The sequence below is a fragment of the Silurus meridionalis genome, chromosome 15 (assembly GCF_014805685.1).
Source record: "Silurus meridionalis isolate SWU-2019-XX chromosome 15, ASM1480568v1, whole genome shotgun sequence".
Taxonomy (NCBI): Eukaryota; Metazoa; Chordata; class Actinopteri; order Siluriformes; family Siluridae; genus Silurus; species Silurus meridionalis.
The window spans coordinates 20,313,240-20,328,306 of record NC_060898.1 but is presented as its reverse complement, the minus strand read 5'-3'; the positions used below and the strand labels follow the sequence as shown (position 1 = coordinate 20,328,306).

At 37.8% G+C, this 15,067-nt stretch overlaps 1 protein-coding gene across 4 annotated transcripts in view; it reads right to left on the bottom strand.

The window, feature by feature from the left end:
* The window catches only part of tenm2b (teneurin transmembrane protein 2b), a 319,514-nt gene that overhangs the window by 65,553 nt on the left and 238,894 nt on the right, over positions 1-15,067 (bottom strand). The window lies entirely within an intron of this gene.

Sequence of the window (15,067 nt, the reverse complement as noted above, 5' to 3'; positions counted from 1 at the left end):
AAGAAAGAAAGAACGAAGAACGAAAGAAAGAAAGAAAGAACGAAAAACGAAAGAACGAAAAACGAAAGAACGAAAAACGAAAGAAAGAAAAAGAACAAAAGAAAACGAAAGAAAGAACAAACGAAAGAAAGAAAGAAAGAACAAAAGAAAGAAAAAGAACGAAAGAAAACGAAAGAAAGAACAAACGAAAGAAAGAACAAAAGAAAGAAAGAAAGAACGAAAGAAAGAGTGAAAGAAAGAAAGAACGAAAGAAAAAGAAAGAAGGAAAGAAAGAACGAAAGAAAGAACGAAAGAAAAACAAAAAAAGAACAAACGAAAGAAAGAAAGAAAGAAAGAAAGAACGAAAGAAAGAACGAAGAAAGAAAGAACGAAAGAAAGAAAGAAAGAACGAAAGAAAGAACGAAAGAACTAAAGAAAGAACAAACGAACAAAAGAACGAAAGAACGAACGAAAGAAAGAACGAAAGAAAGAACGAAAGAAAGAACGAAAGAAAGAAAGGTGCTTTACGTTTGTTACCTGTAAAAATGTTTCTCTGCATATCCCAGCGATGCAAGAAAGATGTTGCCCCCTCAGGGTACAAATGGTGAAGGACCCCTATAGGGGCAGCTTGGCAATACGGGGCTTGAACTCTCAACCTTCCGAACACTAATCCAGAGTCTTAACCACTGAGCTGAGAACATGCTACTGTTTAAACAATCTCATTCTCCATGTAGCCTGATTTCTACACTATATGACCAAAAGTATTGGTACACCAGATTATTCCAGCCATATGCGTTTCTTCCCAAACTGTTACCACAAAGCTGGAGGCACACAATCGCATGCAATTTTTCCTTCGCTTGAACTAAAATCCAAACCTTCTCCAGCATGACAATGCCCCTGTGTACAAAGCCAGCATGAAGATATGGGCTGGATGGAAGTTTCAAGTTTTATTTGTCATATGTGCAGTTTGTACAGTGAAGTTCTTAAGTGAGGCTACAGACAAACCGCAGCAAACTACAGCAAATATGGAACATTAAACAATATTAAATAGTAAAGAGAAAAAAAAAATTTATAATGAGCGATAAGAAGGTTATAATTATTTACAGGTGAATGCAGAAGTGTATATATGTATATATATATATATATATATATATATATATATATATATATATATATATATATATATATATATATATATTAAATTAATTATATGAATATTTATATATATGCAATTAGCATGAGGTATTTTTAATGTAAAATATGCAAGATGTAGGTGTACAAATAGAATGTATATCTATCTCACAGTGTGTGTGCAACAATACACATCAGTGGAAGTGGAAGATGGCCTGATCTCAACCCTATAAAAGAGTTTTGGGATGAATTGGAACGCCCTGTGATCGCCTGCTCTCCTATTCAGAGTGTATTCCCACCTCATATACCAGGTTAAAACGCTTAATAATAAAGATGAATCGATACAAATTCCTTACAACAACTCGTAGCATCATTTATGAAAGATTGGTTTGCAACTTCTTGGTGCCAAGGTTCTCTAAGTGGTCCGAGAATCACTTGTTAAGTGTTTCAATATGCTGTTTCGCTGTATATTAGCTACATCACGATGTTGTAAGTATATACAGAACACCATTTCTGCACACCTTTTTTTCTCAGCAACAGAATGGCCTACAGACAGGAAGCGCAAGGCAAGTCGGGAGCAAGCTTCCAGCAGGGTCAAACCCATGTCCGGGGTACTTCTCTACATCTTACATAAAAACCCACGCGAGAAGTTCCTGGCTTTAAATAACCTTAAGACTCATCAGAAAAGTTCTGGCAACAATCTTGCACTTACGAGGTCATGAATCGCCTTCGTCTCCCAGCTTCCCTGTGTCTTCCCTCATCATTTCATTGGTCTGTTTCCTGGTGTGTTCACCTCTCCTCAGTTTAGACTTTGATTACTTCATATAAACTCCTCATTTTCCTTTGTTTTGTTGCAAATTCTCATTCTATTATGCACTGCCTTCTGCGATGTGGCTCCTGATTGCCTTCACAATCATACGTTATGCTTTTGATGAAATGACATTTAATTTTTCTTTTATTCATCAAAGAATGAACTGAGCAGTGATCCATATAATCAATACCGAACGCTGGAATTACAGCGTAAACCTTTAAAACGCTTTCATTCATAAAATGCAAACTACTAAGCAGAGATTCATAAACATCTATTTGATTTATCAAGGCTAGTCTTTAATGACTTTATGACTACATGAAGTATTGAATGGCGGTGAAAGCCTGGTGTCATTTTCAGCAAATTCAAGATAAAACTACAGAAACGGTGTATACAAAGAGAGAGAAAGAAAAAAAGAGATAAAGAGAGAGAGAGAGAGAGAGAGAGAGAGAGAGAGAGAGAGAGAGAGAGAGAGAGAGAGAGAGAGAGAGAGAGAGAGAGAGAGAAATAAATGTTTATTTATTTATGTTTAGTGACCAGTGAGAAAGTCCCCCATTATTATAAATTTAGTGGAAGAAAAAAAAAACTGTCAAACGGCTGTCATATGTATATATATATATATATATAATCACATACACATACAATTTCTATATGGCTGGAATATATAACTATATATTTTTTTGTTATACACTGTATATGTTATTTCTTCAGCATTTCCGAACTCAGATCATAAAGCATATACGCTCAGAGAATTCTCGAACCCTAGACTCGGTGTTTTTTCGCATTTGCATTCATGCTCATAAAACATCTACGCTCACACTTGAAAGCCAAAACCTGACAGGTGAAGCTTCTGTTTTTTTTTCTCACACATGCACAATACACAGAGCCTTCAGCGGAAGTGAAATCCGACAAAGCGACATCGCTGCAATGTGATATTCTATTCGATTCATTTCTACACAAATTAAGAAGAGTGACATTCAAACAGTTTGCACAAACTGTAATTGGAATAATTGTACTGTATGGCACATGCCGTTTGACAGTTCTTCAGTTTCTTTCTTATAAAGCAAAGTTTTTTCTTATTCTAATGTAAGAACGCACACTAACTCAAGTCTGGAAGGAAGTAGCAGAGATCATCAGTGAATCCAGTCAGTATATGTAGCTGGTATAAAAAAACAAACGCAAAAAACAATATAATTCAAACTTGTAAGCTATTACACACCCAAAAGAGACAATAAGCAGCACAAGTCACAGAAACACAGCTAGAAATTTGGGCATGCCCAAAATTTCTCTAAGTTGAAAACATATTATACATTATATGGACAAAATTATTGGGACACCTGCCTTTTCCAGCCATATGCAATTCTTCCCCAAACTGTTACCACAATGCTGGAGGCACACAATTATTTAGGACGTCTTTGGATGTCGTCGGATCATAAAAGCAATTTAAAACAAAATGTGTAATGGGACATTTTGAGACTAGTTTTGGAACACGCCACGGCTGCATGGACAGTCACAGGGAGCACCGACCTTTGTGCCAAAAGACATTGTGCTGTGTACATTGGAAGCTGTGTAACTCCTTGACCATGTGCCTTACCACATCTGCTATTCTGATCACCGAGCTCCCCACCCTCGAAGGTCGCCGCTTTGACACCATTGCGAAGATCCAGCGCGAATCGCAGAAGGTGCTTGATACGCTTTGAAAAGAAGACTTCCAGGACACATTATAGAAGCGGCAGGAACGCTGCGAGCGCTGTATTGCTGTGCAAGGAAACTATTTTAAAGATGATAGTGTGTATGCGTAGATACATAAAGTACTTTCTTGTAAACAGAGCCAGTCTCGGAACGTTCTAATACCACCTCGTAGTGCATCTCTGTAGTTCTCTGGGTAATGCACTGGCCTTCTAATCAGATGGTTATGAGTTCAAATCTCAGCATCACCAGGCTGTTTGGCTCTTGATTAAGTCATTTACCAAACGCCATAAATGAACAAAAAACTAAATCAATATTACACTAATTATGCATTACATTTCGACAACTTCCTACAAATCCAGTCCTTACAAAGGCAATAAGAACACTGACTCGTTCTTATTGCAATCCAACATGGCCGCACGTTATCTGTGCTGTTTCCAGACGTTTAGGCAGATGCTCATTGTGTGTTCACCAGCTGTTTCGCACATGTCACCACTGCATTTACAGCCTTCAGGTTGACACAGTGTCTCACCTCTTATCAGCCCGTGACGGCTTTCAAACCCCAGATGTAAGCGTTTTCTAATTACAGCACATTTAAAATCACAGTTTAGTGGCTACGTTTTCCAGCTTAGCAAGCGAGATCCCGAACTCATCAGCAACCTGGAGCGGCATCGGAACTCTCTTATAAATCATCGTAGGAGCAAATACGCTGTGACTAAAGCACACTTTGCTCGATAAGCTGATGCGAATATAAGGGTGCTCACATATGTGGAGTGTAGCCTGCTCATGCTTTCCTCTCTGCTGAGGTTCTGTGTAAGCACAGCACATGACTCACACTTGGGTGCAGACCAAGACAACCAGACTGAGCAAGGTGTTCTTGACCGGGTTCCAGTTTGACTGTGGTGAGAAATCTACTCAACCCAGCATTGACCCCAAATTTAGGAATTGAACCAAGTTTTAAGAGGGTTAGTGACTATTTTTGGTGTAAATAGCTAAACTAAAATAAATGTGTGTTCCCCAAACTGTTCCCACAAAGTTTAAACAATACAACAATGCTGAATAGAACAATGTACAATGCTGTAGCATTAAAAGGTCCTTTCACTGCAAATAAAATTGATATTTATATAACTATATAGGAGGGGGTGTAACGGTACACAAAATTCACGGTTCGGTACGTACCTGCTTTTTAAATCACGGTTCGGTTCACTTTCGGTCCAGTTAGGGGGGAGAAATGCAAAACAATAAATTGCTATAAGTGGAAAAATGTAATAGTTTACATTTGCTCGACCCTATTTGGGTGTGTGTTTTTGTGTGTGTGTGTGTTTTACATTTTACATTAAAGTTCTACAGATGTGATCTACTGTTCAACTTATTTCAACATACTTTTACAATGTTTTCATTCCTTTCATCCTTCATTCATTCACTCCCTCGATATGTGGAATTGTCCGAATTTTCTCCTTTTAAGAGAATAGTGCACATTCCCGGCTATCTCCTTCTCTCTCTCTGCCCCCCGCAAACCCACCCCCTCAATTACACCGTTACACCCACCCCCTCAATACAATCAACGTGATATTGTCCAGCATCTGATCTCTCACTCCAGCCAACTTTCCTTTCCAATCTAACAGCCCAGTAATCTTGTGCGTGGAAGAAGCGAGTGGGTGGCGATGCACTTTAGCCCCACAGATACGGATCATTTATCTCTCCCCTTTCATCCTCATTCGTCTTATTCACCAATTAGATACGATTAATCAGTATGGCCTTCATGCTGCCAGAGAACAGCAGAGAACAGCCCCCCCCCCCTCTTCCTTTGCCCCAGCACCCCCCACCACCACCACCCACTCCCACTGCACCACGACCGCCCCGTGTCCCGGACCCAGCCTCTCCCTCGCATCAGCACCGCAACATCCTGTCTCCTAGCAACCTGCATCCAGTGCCATCAGCTACAGAGGACACCGCTGCTCAAGCTTAGTTCTCAAATGCCAGCAGAATGACAAGAGGAAGATGTTCGGAATGAAAAATGAATGCTTTGGAGAGCGATGAAGGAAATGCGAAAAAGGAAACGCCACTGTGAGCTCGGCACTGTTTTGTTCAGCCGATGCCGAGTGCTGAGTCTGGATCTTCTGCAATTCCCGGCTACTACTCACACTACTTAAAAAAAAAACAATAATAATACATCAATAAATTTGGATAATAATAATCTTCATTTTTAATCAGCAATGGTGAGAAGTGAGATTTAGTGTTCTACTGAATAAATATCTAAACACCTTCCACTTTATTTAATTTATTCCGCCACAAATTTAAGACGGTGATAAGGCAATGAGCTGAAATACTTACAGCAGAGAGAAGAGAGAAAAGAAGCACAGCTTGGCGGACTGCTGTGACTTTGTTTTCTGGACTTTTATTGTACAAGGGTGGAGACAAAAAGAGAGGATTCGAGAGAGAAAGGGTGAGACAGGAGCACAGAAAAGGAAAGCGGGAGAGAAAAAATTTACAAGATAAAAAGGAAAAAGAGAAACAGAGACAAGAAAAATTATAAAAAATAGGGAACAAAGAATAAAGGATAGAGAGTGTGCAATATCACCGATGCTCACTTACCATCCCAACCATGCTAAATTTATCTGTAAAGGATTATGAAAAAAGGTCCATTTGAAGACAAATTCTTTATTTTTTTTGTCTCATGATTTGCCCCGAGCAAAAAACATCGCATAGTCCGTGGCTCTTTTTTTTGATAGTCCCCAGGATGATGGGGCGCCATTAATTTTGAACCACCCTGTGGGTGGAAGAGCTGTCGTCTTTCTTCCTCTGAGCTTTACTGTCTTTACACACTCCGACAGGTATGCTTTAACTCCCACACCACGCTTCACACAGCACCGCATGGGCACACACAGACACACACAACACACACACACACACACACACACACACACACACACACACATACACAGAAGTAAATCAGTGACTATGTTTCCATGCAGCTTAATAATCCGTTACCCGACAGAGAGCTTGTTCCTGTATAAACCTACAGCGTAACCAGATCGAGAGTTTTATCTGATTTACATGACAAATCTGTTTGGGTCAGTGTTCTGAGGAGGTGTGTTTTGTTTCAAGATGTGCAATAAAACGCTCCTGTGCTTTTTTTTTTGTCTGTTTAAAATGATTTGGTTTCATGGTGTCAAACTAACAATCTATGGCTGATGAAGGATCTGATAAAGGCAAAAAGTTACAAATAGGGCAGAAATTCAATTTCAGATATTTTCCAACAATGGACTTCATAAGGCATTATAAAGTTTATATTCTGTTTACTTTTTTAGCATTTGGATGACACACACATATATATATATATATATATATATATATATATATATATATATATATATATATATATATATATACACATACAGTGGAACCTCGATACTCGCGACCTTGACACTCGCGACCTCGATAGTTCGCGACTTTTTATTTGGAACCTCGCGAGATTAACTCGCGAAAAATCTGATAGTTGGCGAGAAGCCGCGAGTGGCTCGAAAGTTCGTAGTAACATTTCAAATCAGAGTTTGTATTAATAAATTACATAAAAACTTTTGAAAAACTTATTATTGTATTATTCATTTAAAGTAGTAAATAAAACATGTATGACAAGTAAATCACAATTTTTGTTTAGTTTACACTGCAGTACATGTAAAATTCCGCTTGAAAAAGGAACCATCAAAAGGAAAGAGTCAAAACCTCATAGAACGTAACCCCGTGATTATCGAGGTTGCACTGCGTTAACTGTAATTTACCTGTAATTTTAATATCAGGCATCCCAAACTGCTGTGGTACAAATAAAAAGTAAATAAACTATTCAAATGTCTGCAAATCATCACACTTTACACCACTGTTATCACACACTGATGTTTGATTAATGTTCAGCAACACAATTAGCAATTTGGCAACATAATCAATTTAATAAATACAAAATATTAATAAACTAGAGCTAGCTAATTAGCGTGTATTGCTAGCTTCACAGAAATAAAACACTATCACTCACTGTACTGTGATGTAAGATGCTAATATTAATCTAAAAATGCAAAAGATAAACCTGTATAACTCCTACATATACAATATACGGCAAAAGTATTGGGACAAAAAGTATTATCTCCTCCCCTAACCATTACTATAAAATTGGAGGCACACAATTGTATAGGATGTCTTTAGATATGGTGGCATATAATTTTTCCCTCCATATAAACCAGGAAACCCAACCCGGTTTCAGCATGACAATGCGTTCATGCAAAAAGCCAGCTCCATGAAGATGTGCTTAACATATGTTGGAGTGGAAGATCTCCTGCTATAGAGCTCTGACCCTCAACCATGTTGAACAGCTTTGAGATATTTCTTTTTTGCACCCCAGGCCTCCTCACCTCACCTACATCAGTACTTAACACCCTTGTGGCTGAAAGAATCTCACAAAAATCTCCACAAGCCCACTCCAAAATCAAGTGGAACATCTTCCTAGAAGAGTGGAAGTTATTATAAGAGCAAATAAGACAAAATGTGGAATAGCACATAGCAATCTTATAGTTAGGTGTATGTATGTATGTATACACACATTTCACACTCTGCTTTTTAACTCTCTGTTAAATAATCAAACTGAAATGGTAAAACTCATTAACACCATAAGCAGCGTGATTAAAAAAGCCGAATAAAAGCAGACACCATATTCTCTCTTACATCTTGTCGTTATGGAAACGTCAAAGCTAAACCTCACTTCAATTCACGCAAGAGAAAAACTTTGCGTGGGGGAATGCAGGCTTTTCTGTTTAAAATACAAGGCTATATACTGAAAGCGAAAAAACAACAGCGATGAAGAAAATGTAAACCAGTAAACCTGAGGAGCGCTCGAGTCGAACCGTGAAAAGGTTCGGGCGACGCACTTTCTGCTTGGCTCGGTGCTCGGTGACATTTACCGTCCATTTCACTGTTGGAAATAAGCCATTGTTCCACTTTTAATTAACTACACATACATTTAACTAGACACATCCTTCCTTCCAGTGCCTCGGTGCTGGTCTTAAAAACCACACAAACAACACACACTCACACACACACACACACACACACACACACACACACACACACACACACACACACACTCAGCAAATAAAGGACATTTCCTCATCCTTTCTGTCTGTCACATCCTGCGTGGTTTTCGCCCAATACATCACAGATTTATCTATGACTTATTTTGCTTAAATCTCATTATATAGAGTCGCAAACACTCGACATAAAGTCCACAATATTTAGTCAGTAGTATCACTAAAACTAACACATTACTCAGAGACGGAATTATCGTTAAGACCAAACATCGGTTTCTTGAATGTGTAGTTTTTCTAGCGTTTTTCCACCATGACAGATTTTTTTTTAATTCTTTTCCAAAGTGTTCAAATAAAAGGTGCAGCATTGGTTAAGTCATTTGCCTTTGGATAGAAAGGTGACACATTCAAATCGGTTTCAAATTACCATAAATGTATACTAGTACCTTCATGCCAGTTAACTGATGATTAAATTCTACACTATAGGAACAAAACTTTCCGGAGATTGGTATGTTTTCTTGACCATCCCGTTCTTCCTTTAGTCCCTTATTTACCACTAGATTTTGGAGTGTGCATGTGGAGATTTGTAATTCATTCAGTGACAGTGATGAAGGAAGGATGAGGAAGCCTGGGGTGCAGTCAATGTTCTAATTTATCCCAAAGGTATTCAGTAGGTTTGGAGCTCTAAAGCAAGAGATCCTCCACTCCGATCCATGTAAATTATATCTTCATGGAGCTGATTGGAAGGGAAAATTTAATGCTCCTGTATCCACGGGTATCCTATCCAATAGTCTTCTTCTTATTCTTCTTCTTTCGGCTTCTCCCATTAGGGGTCGCCACAGCGGATCATCCTTCTCCATACCCCCCTGTCCTCTACATCTGCCTCTTTCACCCCAACCACCTGCATGTCTTCTCTCACCACATTCATAAACCTCCTCTTTAGCCTTCTTTTTTTCCGCCTTCCTGGTGGCTCCATCCTCAGCATTCTCCTACCGATATACTCCTCTGCACATGTCCAAACCATCTCAATCTTGCCTCCCTCACCTCGTCTCCAAAACGTCCTACATGGGCTGTCCCTCTAATAAACTCATTTCTAATCCTGTCCATCCTCATCACTCTCAACGAAAACCTCAACATCTTCAGCTCTGCTACCTCCAGCTCCACCTCCTGTCTTTTACTCAATGCCACTGTCTCTAAACCGTACAACATCGCAGGATCTCACCACAGTCCTATAAACTTTCCCTTTCACTCTCGCAGATACTCTTCTATCACAAATCACTCCTGCTATCACTCTTCTCCACCCACTCCACCCTCATACAATAGTGTGCCTCCAATTTTATGGAAAGAAGAAGAAACACATATAAGCCCACTTATAAGCCACTAGATGGGCCTTTTTGTATATTTTACATAAAAGCAGATTTTTTCTAGTCTATTAAATGTTCTTGTCATTTTACCGCCGCTTAAATACCAAATTATTATAATGTTTTTTGCCTAATTATTATATGCCTCTTGTTTGTGTTTTTTATTGTCGGCTTGCTACTCCGGCAGTTTTCACATGCACTAAAAACTAATCTAATTACTTCACAACAGCTCGTTCTCTCGCAAGCCTTTATCTCGGAAAATTACTACATCACTGAACGTTAACGAGATAAAAACAAACCTGACAGGGATTTCTGACAGTAGGTGTCCTTGTAGAGGCTGTACCAACATCCTATGAGTATTTATAAGGTGTTCGCTTAGTGGTTAAGGTATTGGACTTTGGACCAGTAGGCCATGAATTCAAATCCGAGCTACACTAAGTACCCATGGGCCCCTTAGCAAGGCCCTTAACCTCATAGCGGCTGAGTTGTATGAATGAGATAAGTGTAAGTCGCTCTATATAAGTGCTACAAATGTAAATGCTGCTGTTACTATAGGCTCCACCTCTCCTGGTCTGGTACTTGTGAGGGGAGGTGGTAAGGCATTGGACTCGGAAGGGTGCAAGTTCAAATCCCAGCACCACCAGGCACTTGCTTGGCCCTCGAGCAACAACCCTAACTTTAATAGTCATTCTGGATAAAGGAGTCTGTCAAATGCAAAAGTATTTGGACACCCATTCTTCATTGGGGTTGAAGAAGTCAGGACTTTTGTGTAGGACATTTAAGCTTTTCCACTCCAACTTTAACCCACCATGGCTTCATGGAGCCTCAGGTAACCAGAGGAATCATTATGCTGGAAGAGTGAATGGTCTTTTAAGCTCCAGTAAAGGAAATGTAATGTGTTCTCAATTTCAATTCAATAGTATTTTTTTTATACACTTTTTTTACATTTATTTTTAACAACACACATTGTCACAAAGCGGCTTCACAGCGGTTAATACTCGGATAATATGAAATGATCAATAAAAAAATGATTCAATTCATCCCTATAAATGTTTTCCTAAAGTTGTTGAGTCTGTGCCAGCACATGTCATGTAATGTAATATATTAATGTAGGAAGTCATTGAATTGTAGTTTGAAATTCTGAAATTCCTGCAAATCCTAAATGTTTGGCTTTTTGGTATAACGCTGATCCGCTCATTCCTAATAAATGGTTGAATGTATTGAAAAAAAATCTATATTACATCAGGAAAGAATGCACAAAGGAATCTTTTTTCCACCCTCACTGTATAAACCATCAGATGGACTCGGCTCGGCTTGCAGCTCTCAGCACACGGCGGTGCCTGGAGCACAACAATGAAACACATCAGCGCTCTATCAAAGACCCTTTGAAGCCTTTGACTCTCAGCAGTAAATGTCAGTCTTTTGAGTGCTCTTAATGGCCAAACGCATGGCATGTGCGTACGAACCATGGCAACACTACAAACTAAGGCATCACTGTGAGCTACTAAACTGTACCTGTGGTAGGAGGTTTAATATTGAGTGCCATTAGTCGAGTAAAACACGACATATGACAAAAACACACGACTTTCACTACATTTATCTACACTATGCTTTTTTCCTATGGATCAATCCAAAACAATGATATAGTCACCATACTGCTCAAGACATATTGTAGGTTATACAATTCAACCACATTCTACAAACACCAGGGTATATAATTATTAGATACACACATGCTTTTCTTTGCAAGCTGAACCTTCTGTGGTTCCTGAAACACTAACACACAGTGCTAATGTTCACTGTGACTGTCCCAATGCTATAAATCTCAAACTTAAAGGCTAATCAATGTCTAATTACATTTAAATAGTAAGTAATTCAAATTAAAAGACACTTTCACAGCCCTGGTTTATTACAACTCTAGCCAATAACACTAGCTAAGACATCATATTAGCCAAAAAAACAGCTTTTTCCCCCTTGATGTATACATTTTACTGTAGTACATGTAGAGCAGACATTAGTTCAGTGTACAGTAGCTTATGCTCAATTCAACTATTTTGACCCAATCAGTCTCATATCAGTCACAGAATTCCATGTTGTGAATTGTATATCTGATCTGATGTGGTGATTAACACATTTACGCTGTCTATTATTTTTTAAGCTTTCACTAATTGACCAATCTTTGCTCACACGATTATATAAATCCAGAGATTTTCACACACACTAAACACACCCCCCAAATAAAAAAAAACAAAAAACATTTAGTCATTGTCAAGTCTGTGGCTGTGAATGCCTTTTTTGATGGGAACGATGAGGTCAGCACATCCAGAAAGTCCACAGTAAGTCAAATAACCACTCTGAGCAGAAAAGCACATAAAATTCAGAAATTCAAGGCTTTAGTGGACTTAAGCTGAAGTTGGCCAGTTAAAGATTGATAGATAAAAAAATATCGCCTGGGCTTTTCTTTTTCTTTCTTTTTTCTATCTTGCTGTTTATTTGAGCCGAGTCATCGCAGGGAATCAATATGCAGCTAGGAACGTGTTAACCATAATCCATAATTGATAACCAGGGATTCAGGCATAGTTCAAAAAGAAAAACACCGCTCAACCACACCACAGCTCAAAAAGAAAACCCACTACCATTAAAAAAAAAAACAGAAAAAATAGAAAACCATGAAAATTTGGAGACTCTCCTGAAAGCTTGACAACACAAAAACTATAAAGACTGAACATTCATGGTAGAATACTAAAGATTTAATTCTTTATTTTATATAAAAGCTTTTTTGTTAACCTGTCAGGGGTCTCTTAGGATTCACTGTAGAGGCAGTACTAAAATCATATATATATTTATTATTATATTATATATATATATATGTGTGTGTGTGTGTGTGTGTGTGTGTGTGTGTGTGTGTGTTTATATATCTTATATTATAATATAATATAACATGAAAATGTATTATTATTATTGTTATTATATAATTATTTTATAATTTAATTTTCACTATTGGGGCAAAAGTATATGGACAGCTGACCTCCACACCACACCTTTTATCATTCTTGATTTATTCCAACCCTCCCAAGTTATAATAAGCACCACTCGTGTGGGAAGGCTTTCCACTTAATTCTGGGACATGGCCATAGGGATTCGTCTTCATTCAGATATAAGAGCATTAGTGAGGTCTAGTAAGGAGGTCTGGGTTGAAATCTGCTTTCAAAAAGTGTTAAGTGAAGTTAAAGAGGTCAGTTTTCAGTGCAGGACACTCAGGTTCTTCCGCTCCAGCCCTAACATGCGATGTTTTCATGGCATTGTAATGCTGGAATGCTGAATGCTTTTTTTTTGCTTCCTCACTAATTCTATGGTATAAAACTATGGCTATTGTACATTATGATCTATGACTCAAGCATAAGTGTGTGCGTATGTATTCGCAGTATTGTCTACATATGTGCCCATACCTAAAATATCCCCTCTTTCTACCAGGTAAATGTATGTATGTATTCTGTAACTGGATTGATATTCGCAAAAAAGCCAATAAAGTCATGCTGGAAAAGATTTGGGACTTTGCAGTAAAGGAAAATCGTTTTGCTACAGCAAATAAAGGCTACACAACTCCTTCCTCCTCTCGTTGTGGATCAGTTTGATTAAAAACCAAATAGGAGTTGTAAAAAGCAGGTGTCCAAAAACCTCTGGCCATACCGTGTATATGTTTTCTTTATACTGTAGGATAAAAAATATGTAGAAGTAAAAGCGCAGTGATGAACGTTTTACAACAAAGTGTTCATAATGAAATGAACAGCAATACGGATTAAATAAGGTAGTGTACATTCAAGGCTCTTGTTCGGCAGAAGGTGATCACAGTATCAATCGAAATCGAAATGCTTCCAGTTTCTTCGGCTAATCTTTCACAAGGGAGTACTTGAACATACCCGTAACTGCAAAATGGCTTCCCGAGAACCAGATCGAATCAATTCCAGTCATAATGCCCATGTAATAGAACGCACCACTGCATGCGAGCACCTACAACAAATCATATGCGTACGTTTACAGTCAACTGCATGTCCTTGCGTATCGGATGATAAGGTCCTGAGATCCTAAAATGTTGTTGATGTAACCTAAAAAAATTGTATGTTTTTAATCGCGTATTATTATCCTTATTTTTTTTTTTTTTACAAATGTTTTAGAATGTGCTTCTTTTTATTTATTTATTTATTTATTTATTTATTTATTTATTTATTTATTTTAATTCAGTCTCATAGCGCTGCTCCAAAATGAACAAGTTTATACTAGAGTTTGGGACGAAAGCATTTGGTGAGAATGCAGAATATTTTCTTCCCTGCAGTAAAAAAAAAAAATCGTGTTTACTGGAGCAGTATGAAAATACCAAAAGTGAGAGGTTTGAATTGATTATCATTAATTATAGCACATGCTGCTGAATTCTCAGAACCAATTGTTTGTAAGGTGTTGATTCATTTTCTAGAACTGAAGCTCTGACTGCTGGGCAAATCACAGGTTTATATAAATACCCACTTTTAATACTTTCTCGTTTCTTTGAAAAAAGCCACAAAAAATTAAGCTGAATTCATTTTATAGGCTATAAACTAGTAAAGGATAAGATGTAAATATTTAAAACGCAGCTGTGAGTTGAGAAAAAATACACATCTAATGTACAGTGTATACAATGTACTATCTTGTGATGAGTGTTTAAAGTTTAAAATCATTAAACATTAGGTTTCCAGCCCAAGATATCAAGAACCAGACAAAAGACCTGAAACTACCAACCAAAAAAAAAAAGAAAAAAAAAAAACAGGCATTGGATATATTTCATTATTTTTTCTCAGCCTTCGTGTCAGAAACAGTGGCACCGTGGTGGCATTTCTGATATACGCACATTATTTGCTTTATAATCCCCTTTCCTTTCCTCTTGCTTTAATATAAGATATTAAACATCTTATATCTTTATATAGAGCTTACTTTTTTGCTTTGTTTGTGAAAATAAATTACATTTCATCCTAATATAAATTTGCTATAAAATC